A 15,264-nucleotide genomic window follows, 5' to 3' on the forward strand; every position below is an offset into this window, starting at 1 on the left:
TACGGACGGCTCGGTACTGGGTATTTTTTGCCATTCTTTGTTTCAATCTTTTTCTTTTCTTGCACATTATCTCTTCCTTTATAAGGTCCCTTCCCATTCACTGCGCCCTTTCACGCATTCTCCATGGCCGCGTTCCCTTCATCCGATGGCTGCCCCCCCTAGGCAGAATGTGTCACCCCTGCAGTACGTCACTCTGCTGCTGCTATCGTTCAGCCACTGTGGAAATGATGGGTACATGGATTTGTCGAGTCTTGGTGCATGTAGCTTGAGATGTTCGTGTTTATATTACGCGATATCTTTCTAAATTGCCAACACTCTTCTTTCTCTAAACGCGTGAAAGCAATTAGTCCTTTATGTGTGTTTGTGGTAATGCTAATTGTTATGTTGCTGCATTTATGAAGCAATACTTTGTTGCAGATGATCAAATTGCAAAGTTCCGAAGCTGTTCCAAGCCCGATACACGAAGCTTAGACAAATACGTGTACTTACCTATCATTTTCATGTCATACTGCAGGTTTACTAGGCTCTATAGCGTCAATGTTCCTAGTGTTGCTTGTAGGGAAGTCTATATTGATTTGACCATTGTCCTCCGAGACCGGGCGATCTGCAGCCAGCGCCCGTAGCCAGCGATCTTAAAGGCGATGGTTTTTCGTACTCTGTCGCTCCCGTGTGCTTTAAAAGAGGGCTGTAGTTCCACGCGCCGCCGCGTTTCGCTTTGTGCCTGCGTACATGGTAGAGCGGTGACGTCACTCATACATCAAAGAACTCGTGCGCGACAGAAAATGTATTCCTTTTGTACAGGCCACACCGTTCCGCGTGCACATGCAATCAACGCGTTTGCCAGTTGTCGAGAGTCTGCATTTCCTTTTCTGTTAATGCGATTGATGGATGTCCGATGCATCTGTCTTGTGCTTTTTGGATGTGGTGATACGAGATTTTTGCAGCTGGCCACTGTTCTCGCGGACATTCTGCGGCAATGAAGGGAAAGCTGCGGAAGCGAAGCGCACGCGCGTTACTGCGATCTAGAAAATAGTCCCACATAATCATTCGCGTTTGTTTAATCTGTGGTTAAAAAAATTACTATTCCTTGCAACAGTTCTATTAAATAAGAAGTGAGACACGCCACTCGGCATTACATTTGATTTTCTTTTTTCGGGAAATGCTGAATCGTCGCAAGTGGCGACGCTTCCCTTGTTTGGTGTGTGCTCAGACAAATCGAAACGAAAAGCGTTATGAAATTCTGCCGGTCTACTTGGCGCAATAACACACCCCTTCACTGCAGCGAGAATCGTATGGCGCACTTGTTGCTGTGGTATACCTTTGAATTCACAAATCGTACGTAACGTCCTGGGAGGAAATTATGCGTCCGGAAAAAAAAAGGAAGAAACATCGCATCCGTAGAAACATATAGAGCTCCTTACGTTGACTGTCTAGCATTCTGCAAAAATGGACGAGAAGCCCAAAGTTAAAAGATATTAAGCCGCTCGTTTACGACCGCGTACAAGTAACACCTCAGCGAGAAGAAATATCGAAATTCTTTTAAACTGAAAGTGGCAGCGCGTTTTTTTTTATATTAGGTTAGTCGGGGTTAGGCCGCTGATTAACCCAAGCATCATTTAGATTCAACCCCACCACCACCAGCACCCAAAGAAAAGGTATTTTGATTACATATCTAGCCTCGCTACTTTCTGTGCAACGCCACGAAGAACTCTGGCTTCTGAAAAAACGAGCGTGTGATATCGACCGTCGTACAATGCCGAAGAACGCCGGAGCCCAGTAAACAAAGAAACAAAAGTTATTCGCATCCATCGCGTGCGTTCTGGAATTGAGACATCAGTGCGTTTACTTGCGTGCGCAGGCAGCCGCAGTATGCATTTCGTGTGCATACGTGGCGCCGGGTCACGCGGATTCTTTCTTTCTTTCTTTCTTTCTTTCTTTCTTTCTTTCTTTCTTTCTTTCTTTCTTTCTTTCTTTCTTTCTTTCTTTCTTTCTTTCTTTCTTTCTTTCATTCTTTCTTTCTTTCTTTCTTTCTTGCTTTCGTTCTTTCTTTCTACGACCCAGCCCGGTAGCTCAGTACCTGTTGCATTTCGCTCTTGAGCGCCTGGTAGCTTTCTTTCTTTCTTTCTACGACCCAGCCCGGTAGTTCAGTGTCTGTTGCAATTCGCTGCTGAGCGCCTGGTAGCGAGTGCGATTCTCGACCGCAGCGGCCTCATTTTGGTGAGGAAATGAAAAAAAAAAAAGGAGAACGCTCGCGCACATATTAGATTTAAGTTCATGGTAAAGAAACCCCAGGTAATGGAAAGTAATCCGGAGGAACCCCCCCCCCCCCTTCCACTACGACGCGCCTCGTCATCAGTTCAGAGAACGGTCATTGACTTACATTACACGCAGGTAATATATTGACCCTTTTCACGGCGTTCTCGTGGGGGCCTCCATGTTTGATCGCCTTGTGACGCGTTCATTGCTCACCTGAGCTGCCTTCGTTGCCTCCGTGTTTACAATGGATGTGCATGTTGTCTGGCAAACGCTCCAGCTAACTGCGGAGTCATCTGAGGTAAAGCCCCTTAAACTTCGCAAAGTACTGCCACGCTTTCAAGAATGCCGCCTCCTCCTCGCGCGCTCTGGCCGAGGCAGACGTCGCGTCGCTATTGGCCTAATAGCATCACGTGGGCCCTCGCGCCGGGCATCAGCGCCATTTTTTCTCGAGGAGCGTCTACGGAGTGGCGAGGAGCGCATGTTGGCGCCGTTGCTACGCTCGAGCAATGTAGGCGGCGCCACAATCGAGGAGGGAGCGTGAAAGAGAGGAGAAACGAGGAGGAGTGAAGGCGGAGTAGGAGAGTGTCGCTACTTTACGAAAATTAAGGGGTTTTAATCTGAGGAATCACGAGGCTATAGTGAACTAGAACACATTCTAGTGGCGCGACCGCCTCCCCTGGAGAGGGCCTGAAGCGGAAGAAAGATGCGGCGGCGCTGTAGTCGACCGCACTTGAAAGCGCGGCAGCTTTCGGGCCGTCGGCTGCTAGGACAACCGCTTTGTCCATCGTTTTGGGCGGCTTAAGTTCGTCACCATGAAGTAATGCAAGCCTAGCAAAGGACAAAATATTTCGCTTCCGATTTCTTCTCTTTGCAGCTTCGTTATGAATGTGGAAAGGTTCAAATAGTGTCGCCTGCGCGCGTTGTAGTTGTGGAATCGTTTGGCCGGAGACATAGCCGCAATGCTTCACATCTCGTGATGGTATTCGTTGCTGTTTGCCATGGCTTACTATCGCACTTTTTTTTCCGTGAACGAGCAAAACATAAAGGAATACTTGCAAACGCTTACCGTGATTTTCGCGAGTGGCTGAGCTGGATAGCGGGCTGCAATATATACACTTCGTATGATACATCTCTTCCCACTGACGGTGCACTTCCCACAAATTAGGTGCATTAATTAAGCTTGTCTCGTCACTTTCAAGATCCTTTAATGACGACATAAAAAAATTTCTGTGTATGCTCAACATGAAATCGCCTACCCCGAGATAGGAACGCATAAAGAAGGAAGTTTGCCAAGATAAAATGCAATGACGCTTAACATTGTTTCCTTAATATGCTTTGTCGCGACGTTAGAGGCTTCAAAAGAGTACGCATTTGGGCTGGTTGGTTCATGATTACGATCACTTTGGTTGTTAGTCAGCGCTGTTGTCTGTGTCCCTTCGCTCGTCCCGTCGTTTAGCGCTGTTTTTATTGCTCGTAGTTAGAGGCTTGTTCTTGACGACTCATATTAGCTCCTGTCCGTGTATCAAACTTTAGAAATCGCTGCGGCATTTACACTGAGTGACGCCGATGTTCTAATTTTTCTTTTTACGCCGGATTTGGAACGTAGTGCATTGGAATATACTGCGTTGTATTGGATGGATGTTCTAGGTTTCTTGGCGACATTTCATTATTTGTTATTACCATTCAATACCCTCGTTTTTAGATTTTTTCATCTCAAGGAATTTTCAATGGATTTACCACTGCTATCTTGGTGTGCACAGATGGCTGGCAGAGTTACGAAGAATAAACAACCAAGTTGTCGTGTAGCACACCAGTGCACATTTATTTGCACAACATCATCGCTTTTCAGTTCACTACTGTCGAACGGTTTGGTATCATTACGCTCACAAGCGACTAAGCTTCAAGTGTTGGTGCGACTTTCTGCGCGCTGCATCACGAGATTTGTTTAATCCTTTGATGTAAAAGTGCATCCTGGTTACTATATAAAATCCAATCATTTTTAGCTGTCAGAGTTTTCCGCAGCTCCACAACATATTGGAATGCTAGCTGCTCTTTGTAGCACATCTTCAGCTTGCTGGATCGACACAATATGTGTTTCTTCTATTAGCTTGCCCAAAAGATGTACCTTGCACTTCACGATTCCTTCGATTCCAGTGTTGAAAAACATTGTTCTCGCAACTGTAATTTCACTCGTGGGCGCATTCAGTGCACAACACACGTAGCATACACCAGTAAAATCCAGGAACTCATGCAGCGCCAACGATTTTCTTGAAAGTGCGAGTCCCCGGAAGTCGGCAACGCTAACAATGTCTCCCTCGGCAATATCCGCGCAATCTTCGCTGCTCACTGCAGCCTCCGCATCATGATCGCCCTCTTGATGACACTGGTCAGTGCGGCGGGCTTTACTGCTGGTATCACATGGCATCTGTAGCTGCCGTCTTTTCCTCTGAGGCCTCGGAGTCGGAGTGGACTTGCTCAAATAGGCGGGTAAGTTGGGCAGAAGGGTCGGGACTGCGCCAGGAGCAAGTGTTGGAGTCCCCCTCGGAATTCTAACTCTAACTAACGCCGGAAAAGGCACGAAAGAAGCAACGCTCCGCGACAACAACAACGACAAACCACGCGCAGAAGCAGAAGTGGCGCACACTTGCTTCAAGTGCGAACGACGACAGCGCCACCGCTGCTTTCTTCCAAAGCAGGTACGCGACGCCCAACAGGAGGCGCCTCCGCTCGAGCCACTGTAATTATTCTAGTTCACTGTAACGAGGCGCCAGCTTCAGTCAAGCGTGACAATCCCTGTCTGCGAAGGCCCCCCCCCTCCCCCTCTTTTTCGTGTATTCAGTGAAACAAAGGTGCGGGATTGAGTGTGTGAAGCCTCGCCCTCAAAGGGGGGTCCTTCGACAACTTTGGACGCTCCGATTGGACGAAGGTTTGACGGCAGTTTCCCTGGCCTACAAGGATCTAGGGAGAACAGAGGCGGTTTTAAGCAGCCGTTTTCGGCTCCACAGTGTGCTTCACTCGTGTCATGCTAGACTGATGAGGTGTAACGTTCTCCACGCCTCATGTAGATATTGAAAAACGTGTACTCCTCGTTCTCGATGAGAACACGTTCCTCGTTTCAACAACAGCCTTAACGTGGATGAGTCGGACAACGGCATATGCCAGTTACCCCTGTTGGCTTGCCCGAGAACTTTTGTTGCGCTAGAGGGGTCTGAATACGAGAAATTACATTGAAATCCACGACGTCACGCTGGCATACCCGCGTTATTTGCTGTATAGTTCTCGCGGCGAACAATCCCCACGACCGAAAACTTCTTTTTTTTTCTTTTTGTTTTCTTTTTACTTCATCGCAGACACACGAAACATTACCGCTTCTAAACGCATACCTGGGGTTCCCGTTCATATTGGCGAATATTGTCGAGTTTGAAACCATAGCAGGAGCTGAAGAGGCTGGGTAAGTCGATGGAAGCTAACGGTTTTCCTGCTTTCGCCGACTCCTTTTTAACGTAAATCTCCGATTCGTCCGTTTCTCCGAATGCATTCATCTACTTCTATTCCTCGAAGTCCACCTGTTTATTTTAGTCGAGCAAGCCTGCGATTGGTGGTGTTATAAGAGAACCCAATGACAACCGGTCAAAGCGAAAAGCGTCGTTCGCACCTGCCTAGTCCTTGATTACCGTTACGTCGTCTGTCTCCCCCACCACGACCCTTCCCCTCACCTCTTCATTTCGTCAATTTCTCTCCTCTTACGTCGTTTACTCTTTAGTTATCCGTCGTTTTACTTTTTTCGTCCCCGTTTCTCTCCATTACAGCGGTTCGACTTTTCTTTTTCCCTCTCTGCACTGTTCTCTGTGTTCTTCCCTTGCGTAAAAGTTCTCGTCCCTGCTCGTTAGGGTAGCGCGCTAGCGTCGTCTGCCGCTAAATTCAGTCTACGAGTGCCGCAGACGGCCACCGCCAGGGGGCGCGCCGCTCGTCGCCAATTGCCCGCACTTTGCGAAACGAGTTTGAAGACGCCTCCGGCAGATGTCGCCCCGCAGCGACTCCGCGGGGACGTTAGGGTGGTAAATTGCGTTGTAATGAGTTCCCCGGATACGACGCAAGAAAAAGAAAAGAGAACGCGATGGAAGGAGAGAAAAGTATAGAAAGCCTCTCAGGTCGCCCTGTTCGTGCGTACGCTCCAGCGGCTATAGGAAACCTGACAGTGAACGAGCAAAATTTCGGGGCCGACTGACAAAAGACGGGACGCTGTCGGTGATGAAGGCATTGTGGGAGAAATTGTGTTCGAAGCGGCTGCCGCAAGATTGCTCTGCTCGTCCTTTCATTTCACCGCACTCGATCACTTTAGAGAGTTCTTTTGGGAGTGTTAAAGGCAAAGCCACGCTGCTTGTTCAAGGAATTCGTATAAGAGTACCTGATTCGGCGTTTTCCTCTTTCCAGTGTCATTCTTGCACGTGTTCTTTTCTGAACTTAGTAAAGCTCTCTCTCTCTCTCCTTTTTTTTTTCTGGACGGAGTATTGCTACTCGAGTGATTTAGTTGGCTGAGCGGTAGAGGAACGTGTTCGGAGGCTCTAATAAGGAAGGCCGTTTGTGAACTCGAGCTTCAGCCAAGAGACACAAAAATAACTATGGTGGCGATATGTTTATGCAAACTGACTTCCAGAAGAGTTATGATGATGGTGGTGTGTAACTAAGGTGGCATTCCTTTCTCCTTTTGACGTTGTCAACGTGCCCTGACTGGCGAACACCTGCCATGCGGATCGCAGCCGTCATTTTGGATTCCTTATTTTTTCCCTTCAAAACGCGGCACGCGCGCGCGCGGCTCAGCCTCGTTCTGCTTTCTCCTTTTCCCGTATTCCCCAAAAAGCGCTCGCCGAGATGTGCGCGCCGTTCTCCCGCCTTTCATCCCTCTCGATTTCGCGTTCCGAGCCCCGAAATCACTCCCGCACAGCCGGCGGCATGTCTGACGCGATCCGCCATCTTCATTCGGCGCTCCCCATTTTCCTTCTTTTACTTTTCCCCTTTCGTCAAGAACGGGGCAGTCGCATGCCGCCGAGCTCCTCGGGAACCGACCAAATGGGGCGAACAGACGTGGCAGAAATTCCCGACGCCTGCCGCCAGCTTCGCTCCTCAATGGGGAAGAAACCTCCCCCGAAGCGACCCTCTCCCCGAACCCTTACGCTCCCTTCATCAGCTTTGCTCGCCAGCTCCGTGAGGGGAAATCGCGTTCCAACGTGACCCGGGCAACGCGAGCGCTAGCTACCTCGGCGTCCTCGTGTTCCCCGCTGTACACGTCGTTCATACATCGCGGCTGCCGCGCGCCTTTTTCCGCCTTTCGCTTTCAAGTCGCGCCGCGTTTCGCCGCAGTTACCGCGCGGCGTTCGGGCTGCTTTGTCTCCCGGCGGCGCTTCCTTTCTTGCGCGCGATGACGTAGTTTCGCCCCGCGTCTTTCATGGTGGCGCTCGTTTGCGTCGCCGCTCTCTCGCGGCGTCTGTTGGCTGGAGCCCTTTATGTTCCTCCGGCTTTCTTGTAACGCCCCGCCACGTAACGGCTCCCGCCCGAAGGTGCTCGCGGATGTCTGTGTTTCCAGGTTTTCCGTTTTTATATTTTCCCCGTTTCGCAGCTTTTCTTGACGTTGCGTAGGGCCCTTTTCCCTCGCCCTCCTCATCGTTCCCGAATATCCGTTCTTTCCTGGCACTCCACCTTATGTACGTAATAGCCGGACGTTTCTTTCTCAGCTCGCAATTTTTTTTTTCGCGTCTGAAAGGACGATGCACCCACAGATTCCAATTTCTCGGGCATGTCGCGTTCTCCTCGCGCGTACTTCCGTGGCTCTTTAGTTTAATGCTAGCCCCACCGGGGATCCCTGTCTTTCATGGAAGGGGAACTGTGGAACGCGGTCGTTTGCTGCTTCATCTCTGCTGCCACCGTTGACGATGGGGGGGGGTCTGCCTTCTCCGTGACTTTTATGTCACAAGAAAGAAACGGGGAGGGGGGGGCGGTCGTAATGTAGTTCTGACGTGACTATTGCTGTTGCAGGAATTTTTGGTCTTTGTCCGATATGCCTGCTGAGAAAAGTATTTGCTACATCTCTTTTGGGGCGTGTGGTGCGGGTGTCAGCATGGCGTCGACGGCAGTTCACACCGTAGCGAACCCGGGATCGAACACTGGGTGGGACGCATCACGCTTTTTTTTTTTGTCGCTTCTGCTGCTCAATAAAAAAAAACATGGCTTTCTGGTGACTTCTGCTTCTCAAGAAAACATGGCGACGTCATGCACTGACACGTTCTCAAGCCTCGGTGGGACAGGTAGCCGCGGTGGAGACATCGTGCGCTATAGCTAACACTTCTGCTATAACAGGGCGTCGCCATGTTTTCTTGAATAGCAGAACGTGTTAGAAACCCGCCGTGGTTGCTCAGTGGCTATGGTGTTGGGCTGCTGAGCACGAGGTCGCGGGATCGAATCCCGGCCATGGCGGCCGCATTTCGATGGGGGCGAAGTGCGAAAACACCCGTGTACTTAGATTTAGGTGCACGTTAAAGATCCCCAGGTGGTCGAAATTTCCGGAGTCCTCCACTACGGCGTGCCTCATAATCAGAAAGTGGTTTTGGCATGGAAAACCCCATAATTTAATTTTTAGAACGTGTTAGAAACCTGTCCCACCTAGTGTTGGATCCCGGGTGCGTTAGGCCTGATTCGTCGTGACGTCGCCGGTGTTGTCATCGTCGTCGCCTGGTGACTGCACCGTCGTCAGAGAAAGCGAGAGAGAGAAGGGGGGAGAGTTCGGTCTGAGCTGCATGCATCTAGACAGCCAACCTCAGCCATATCCTTCTAGCGCTGGAGGAGGAGGGAAACGGAGGAGGATGGAGTTATGATGAGAACAAAGGGAGGAGGCGACGCACTCGACGATTGGGTCGGTCTACTCAAAGCCTACCAACAGCGCAATCGCCAGCGCCGTCACTTCGTCTTTGCGCCGTCGTTATCATCATCACGCCATTCTCGTTATCGTCGTTTGAATTGTTAAGGCTGTCGCTTGGCTTGGTTCGCACCGAAGACTTTGCTTTGGCCCACCTATAGAGAACGAACTTCGGACAGCCGGTGCGTATTTCAACATTGCAATAATATATTTCGCTAAAGTAAGACGCAGGGAGAGAGCTAGAAGTGTCGTGAACGCGATGCTGTAGGCTTGAAATAATTTACTTTTCAGACCAGACATTAACCACTGCGCAGGACCTAGGCGAGGAGAAGCAACGTTGATTGCTTTCCTCAACAGACAAGCCGTCGGAATAAGTTTATTCGCGGGTTATCTTCCAGATAGAAGCTGTCTTTTGTTGCGAGAGCCAGCCAATGTGGGTGGCTCTCAGGAATAATTTTTGTTGTGTTACGCGATTTATTTAGCAGTTACACCGCGCTTCATCTTATTTTGTTTGGTTCGTTTTCTCGGGTTTGTTTCTTGTATGTTTCGTTTTCTCTTATCTTGTCGTGTAACGATATATTTCATCCATTTGCGTGCCGAGGGGTTGAGTTTTAAACAATGGCAAGTTTATGCTCTCAAACTTATGGTCGTGTAACACATGCGTGCGTGGGTGATGCACCAGACAGACATCCTTCGCCGTGCACGGTACATTGCAGTAATGAGGGCACAGACCGCCGAGCTGGCGGTTTACAAAACCGGATTTAGGCGACGACTACAATTTAATTAGAACGTCTTGAGGGGCTAGTTGGTTCGCTGTAACGACTGATTGCCAGATGCGGAAAATTGGGAAAGAGTACAGCATGCAGAATATTCTGTGTGTCTCTGTTGTGTAGTGTCATGTTTACCAAGTTTGCGCATTTAGGAAATCAGTCATGAAGACTGCAAAAAAAAAAAGCTTAAGCAGGAAATCGTTGGGCCAACTTTTTCTTGCGCGCAGCGAAGCTCAATGATATATGCGAGGTTTTATTCCCTTTTAATTCAAAAGCGTTACGTTTTGGGCGAGTTGGTAGTACACGGTTCTTATTAGACTTTTGCACGCACAAAGACAGGACGTCGAACGAAGAAACATGAGCGTGCTGTGCGCCCCTTCTTCGTTCGACGTCCTGTCTTTGTGTGGGCAAATGTCTAATGAGAATCCATTTTCATCTCGGTTGCACTGCTTTTGAAATGCGCGTGGCTGATGCACTGGCGTTAGTACTGTGATAACGTCTTTTCTTTTTTTTCTTTTTTTCCCCTCCTTTCAATTTCTTTTCTCTCTCCTTCTTTCTTTTACATTGCACTGTGCTTCCAGCGTTGCCCTGGTAATCAAGACGCATATAGCCATACTTTTGTTTACTATAAACAATCGTTTATGTTTGTGTATATGGGACAGCATTTTGTTTCCGCATCCTTAAACCTTTGAAGTGTTTCTTTTGAACTGTTTATAGAGAGAGCGTCCAGGCGCATGTCTTTGTGGGATTCAGATTGATGAATGGGGCAAAAAAAAATTTGGTGAACCGTGAGTAACGGCGAACTTTGAAATGTCGTCCGCGCGATCCGATGTCCAGCCATCATGTGAAGGTCTGTAGCGCAGATTGACAAGAAAAAAAAAATGCCCCGAAAAAGGTTATTCTAAAGTGCCTGTCTCGGTGTGCGAAGTCGTCGATTAGTACGGGCAGGCGTACCGCGGCTTCATTTAACTAGCTTTAGCGAGACGAGATGCATATAATAACGATATTTGCATGTTGACGCGAAGCTAATTTCATATTTTTTTTAAAGCTATATAGCCTCCAAGCCGCTGTTGGCGGGCTTTGCCTGGCGACAGCTGCGCGCATGCAAAAACTCGGTGACGGCGGAAACTTCCTGCAGTGCGCTCGTTTTTGCTGCTATATACCTTCAAAGCCCGCGCTGGGGCGCGCTATCTCTGGGAGTTAAGTTTGACGACATAACCGCCAGCGAGCAAACCCACAAAGGCGAAATTGACGATTATATATACTTCGACGGGTATACGAAGCACGCTCCAAAGGGAGGATGTTGGTTGTTTGCGATGGCGTTAGTGTATTCGTTGGCTCTCGCCATGCTGCTGCGGAGTACGCCCGTGTTTGGGTACTCATAACTAAAGATAGTAATAAAGCACTCATAACTAAAGAACATAACGATACGCTGGCTGGGCACCGGAGAGTATAGACCGCCGTTATTTTTTTTATTTTTTTTTGGGGGGGGGGTGGAAAAACCGGATTTGTGCGCCGCTTAATCCCGTTTTCCCTCCATGCTTAATCCTTCGCACCCTCTAGAGACGGCAGTGCGCCGCTGTGTTATGCGCCTGTTACCCGATCGGATCAACTTTTAATCCACCCGTCCCGGATGAAAGCCTAATTCTGGCTGCCCGATCTAAGCGTCGATGAGAGGCGGCGCTGTCCGTTTTGAAATATAGTGGGAAGTTTACGAAGGTTTTCGCAACTCGAGAAAACAGCGTTTTTGGCTTACTTCGTGCAAACGTTGTTAATGCGAAATTAGCTTTAGCTGCTCTGTTTGCCCCGTGTTTGCGCTGTATATAGCGTTCTTTGAAAGAAATTAATAATGCAAGAAATAAAGACGAAGCCCATAAATGAAGGCGTGGTGAATGCGTATCGCTGGGCTGCATATTCGGTGGGACGTATACCGAAGCTTCGATGACGTCGGTTGCTTCAGGACTTGTTGGTTTAGCAGATACCGTGCGTACGTTATGCTTGTTTAGAAAGCTTTATGGGCGCTCTTGGTCGCGTTTTCGACTAACGTTGAAGTTATTTTCTTCTTGTCTTGACAAGGTGTCTGGTGCGCCGATATCTGAACTCAAGTTTAGATCACATGTATAATCGCAATGCTCGGGCCGTGATTTCGTTCCGTGCATAGCTTTCTTGATAGCATTGCCTTGGTGACTGTCACGATTACACTTGCACCAATGTCTAGCGAGGCAAGTTAACCGAAGCAATGTTGCACATGTCACCGCACGCGCACGCAAAGCCAATAAATATTAGATGCGAGTGTCATTGCAGCTTGCTGCTATAATCGAGCATTGTGTCGCGATTGCGGAAGGCCGAACCTGAAAGCAGTGATCTCTGAAGCCACAGCCGCTGTCTCAGCCAGTTCAAGTGTAAGATCCATGATGGAGACGTAGCCAGTCAGGGAACTGTATCGAACAGCAAGGAACGATATCAAATTATTTGAATTAAGGTGATTCAAAAGGCATTGCACCCTACCGTCCATAGCCAAGTCAGGATGTCCGGGAAGGCGCGAAGCCATCGGAGAAAATTCGCCCGTGCATGGCTTTTCGTGAGTATATGTCGCGGGAGACTGTGGCGGAAATAAATCATTGAGCGTGTTTATACATTGCTGACGGGTTTGTGCCATCTCATCACTCATAAGCACCCAAATTTATGTGCGTCACTCATACCTAGCAGCTGTTCGTTGAGTGAACGTAAACTTATGTAAGCGGCACTGTTTTAGCTAGGTTCGTGTACGCCTTTACCTCTGCCACATGTTCAAAGTTCAATATCGAATGCACCGTTTATTAGCATACTTGCAAGCTAATTTTTAAACCCTCGCAACGTATATTGATAGCGACGTCGCAATTTGGCCATAGGTGCCCCAGCCATTAGAAGCTATTAATCATCAACCGGATATGTTTTATTAGCATCTCTAAGTATTCATCCAGACATAAATGAGGAAGCAGTTGCCCTGCTCGAGGCCGTTAGCGTTAAATAGTACGGAAGACGTGAAAGAAGAATTGTGAAGGCAACTCGCCCATCATATAACATCCTTCTGGAGAACGAAAGCATTACTCATCAGGGCAGTAATAACATTTTATATTCAATGGTTTCCTACCGCGCGTAAACAACGTGTTCTTAAGGGTCGAGATCAAAGGGAGCAAACTTAACCTGGTACCACCAGCTACCACCATCCTGCTTCAAAGTAGATTCTGAGGAAATTCATTCGTCCAGTGGCGACCCACTGGATATCTGAATAAAACCGTGCTTTCTCCGAGCTATTTCCTGCACCGTCTTTCGGCCACCCTCTCTGTTTGCGACATCCATGCATCGCTTGACCCTGCTTTGTTCTGTGGGGGGTCCTTCTTTACCGCTTTCATCCTTCCCCGTGGCTCGGGCTCGGGGGCGGAGCTTTCCTTTAGAGCGTCCCGGGGAACCGGCACGCATGGAGCTATAATCTGACGGCTTAGTCCGTTTCGATTATGGTGAGGAGATTACAGGGCCCGTTGACGGGTCTGGGATGGGGCTGCCTCTCGCAATTTTACGGGCGGGCGCTCGTACTCCTCCTTATATGTAGGCGGGCAATCTTTACCGCTCATCTCCCCCGTCCATTGTTGTGAAGCGTGCCGCGTGTTCGTTGAAGAACTTCGTTAATCCTCCCGCTCCGTCGTACGCGCCCTTCACAGCACACCGAGCTTGGTTAAGAACGCGCGCTTACCTCTTCTGCGGTCAGCGTCACTTCAACGTCGGAAGCGACGTGGTAGAGGAAGCGATACGGTGATCAAGCGAAATTTCGCGGTTGGGAAGTACGGGGGGAGTTTGACGCGTTCGGGCGATTTCGGTTCCGACGTGTGCTCTCATCCTCGTTTTGCTCTCTTCGGGTCCTTTGAGCTGTCGAACCGCGTTGGAGTTTGCTACTCGACACTGCGGAGCTTTGTATAAAAGGAGGCGGAAGCGGGCTTGCTCGCCGAAGCGAGGAAGGTCCGCTCGTGCTGTGCTGCGACCCAAACGGCTTGCGCGTGCAAGCGCAACCCGAGGCAGTTGCGTCGCCTAAATCTAAAAATCTATGAGAAAGCGATCGCGGGCAACGAGGAATTTGGAAGGCCTCTTCCTGCCCTCGCTTTCCGTCGACAGCAAGCTTATCACGCCTATTGAATGCCAGCGGGCGGCTTGAGTGTATACGGAGACCCTGGCTTGTTGTCCTTAGTGTTCGTGGCGCATCTATCGCAATTCTTTGAGGCGCATGCGATAGCGCGCGGGAGCGTTGGGCGTCTGAAGGTTTTGGTTCTGGGCTAGAGTGGTCGGGGAGGACAATCCTACTCTCCCGATGCCGTCCTCCTCTCCTCCTACGGCGGGCTGCGGGAAAGGGTGATGGCAGTTGCCTTTCACGCCGGCGATGGCGCTGCGGGATCGAGACAAAACGCGTACGACCAATCGATGGATGTGTAAAGCCACCCGTACTACCGCTGACAGGGGGCGTATTCTGGGACGATCACTTTCGGGGGGCTATCGGCTCGGCAAATCAGGCGCGCGCTGATTGGCTGGTGGAGCAAAACCGAATGACTTTGGTTGGGTGGCTGAGCACTACGTCACGCGAGTGCGGTGGTATCGCCGAAAGTGATCGTCCGAGAATAGTGGCCAGATGTGCTTGTCTTTTCTCTGCAGATTTACGCAATCAAGAAGGAAAGAAAGAACCCTACCTAGATGTGCATCATCTCTGAGAGAAACGTACACCTACAAGCGCATCGTTCCTTTAATAAAGCGAAGATATAGCTTTCTGGAAGAGTTCAGGCTATTCGCTTACATTGGCAATCACCTTCGTTGGTTTCTGCACATTGGTTTGTTCAAGCTTACAAAACTCTTATATGTACGGTAACAATGAGTAGTCGGCATCACCCATGAGCCACACTCTCCTAGAAACACACATATATCGTAGTTATAGAAAACTAGACGACGTTGAAGGAGCGTTGCGTGCGCGGGCTTTACATCTAGGTGGAATGTTGCTGATTTCGCGAAGTGCTCAGACACGTGTTCATTCGCCTTCTATTTTGGCCCCTGCATCTGTGTCTCATCTCTCCCTGTTTCTCGTTCTGCATTGCAGTAATGTTCTTAAGAGGAATACTTAAGCTCGGGCCCAACCCCGACGCGGCCTATTCAAACACATGTAAAACGCAAGAACGTTTTTCTAAGATAACCCCCTGGGCCGATTTTAATGAAATTTGTTGCATGTGAGAGATGTTAGTTCTAGTGATTTCTTCTGAAAGAGGAAAGGGGTGGCTTCGCGGAGATCTGCCTTGCGAAGGCGGGCTGCTT

The 15,264-nt window shown here is 49.3% G+C and overlaps 1 protein-coding gene across 17 annotated transcripts in view; it reads left to right on the forward strand.

Moving 5' to 3' along the window:
• LOC135917624 (CUGBP Elav-like family member 2) overlaps positions 1-15,264 on the forward strand; it is a 562,919-nt gene that overhangs the window by 483,284 nt on the left and 64,371 nt on the right. The window lies entirely within an intron of this gene.

This window comes from Dermacentor albipictus, chromosome 10, assembly GCF_038994185.2.
Source record: "Dermacentor albipictus isolate Rhodes 1998 colony chromosome 10, USDA_Dalb.pri_finalv2, whole genome shotgun sequence".
NCBI lineage: Eukaryota > Metazoa > Arthropoda > Arachnida > Ixodida > Ixodidae > Dermacentor > Dermacentor albipictus.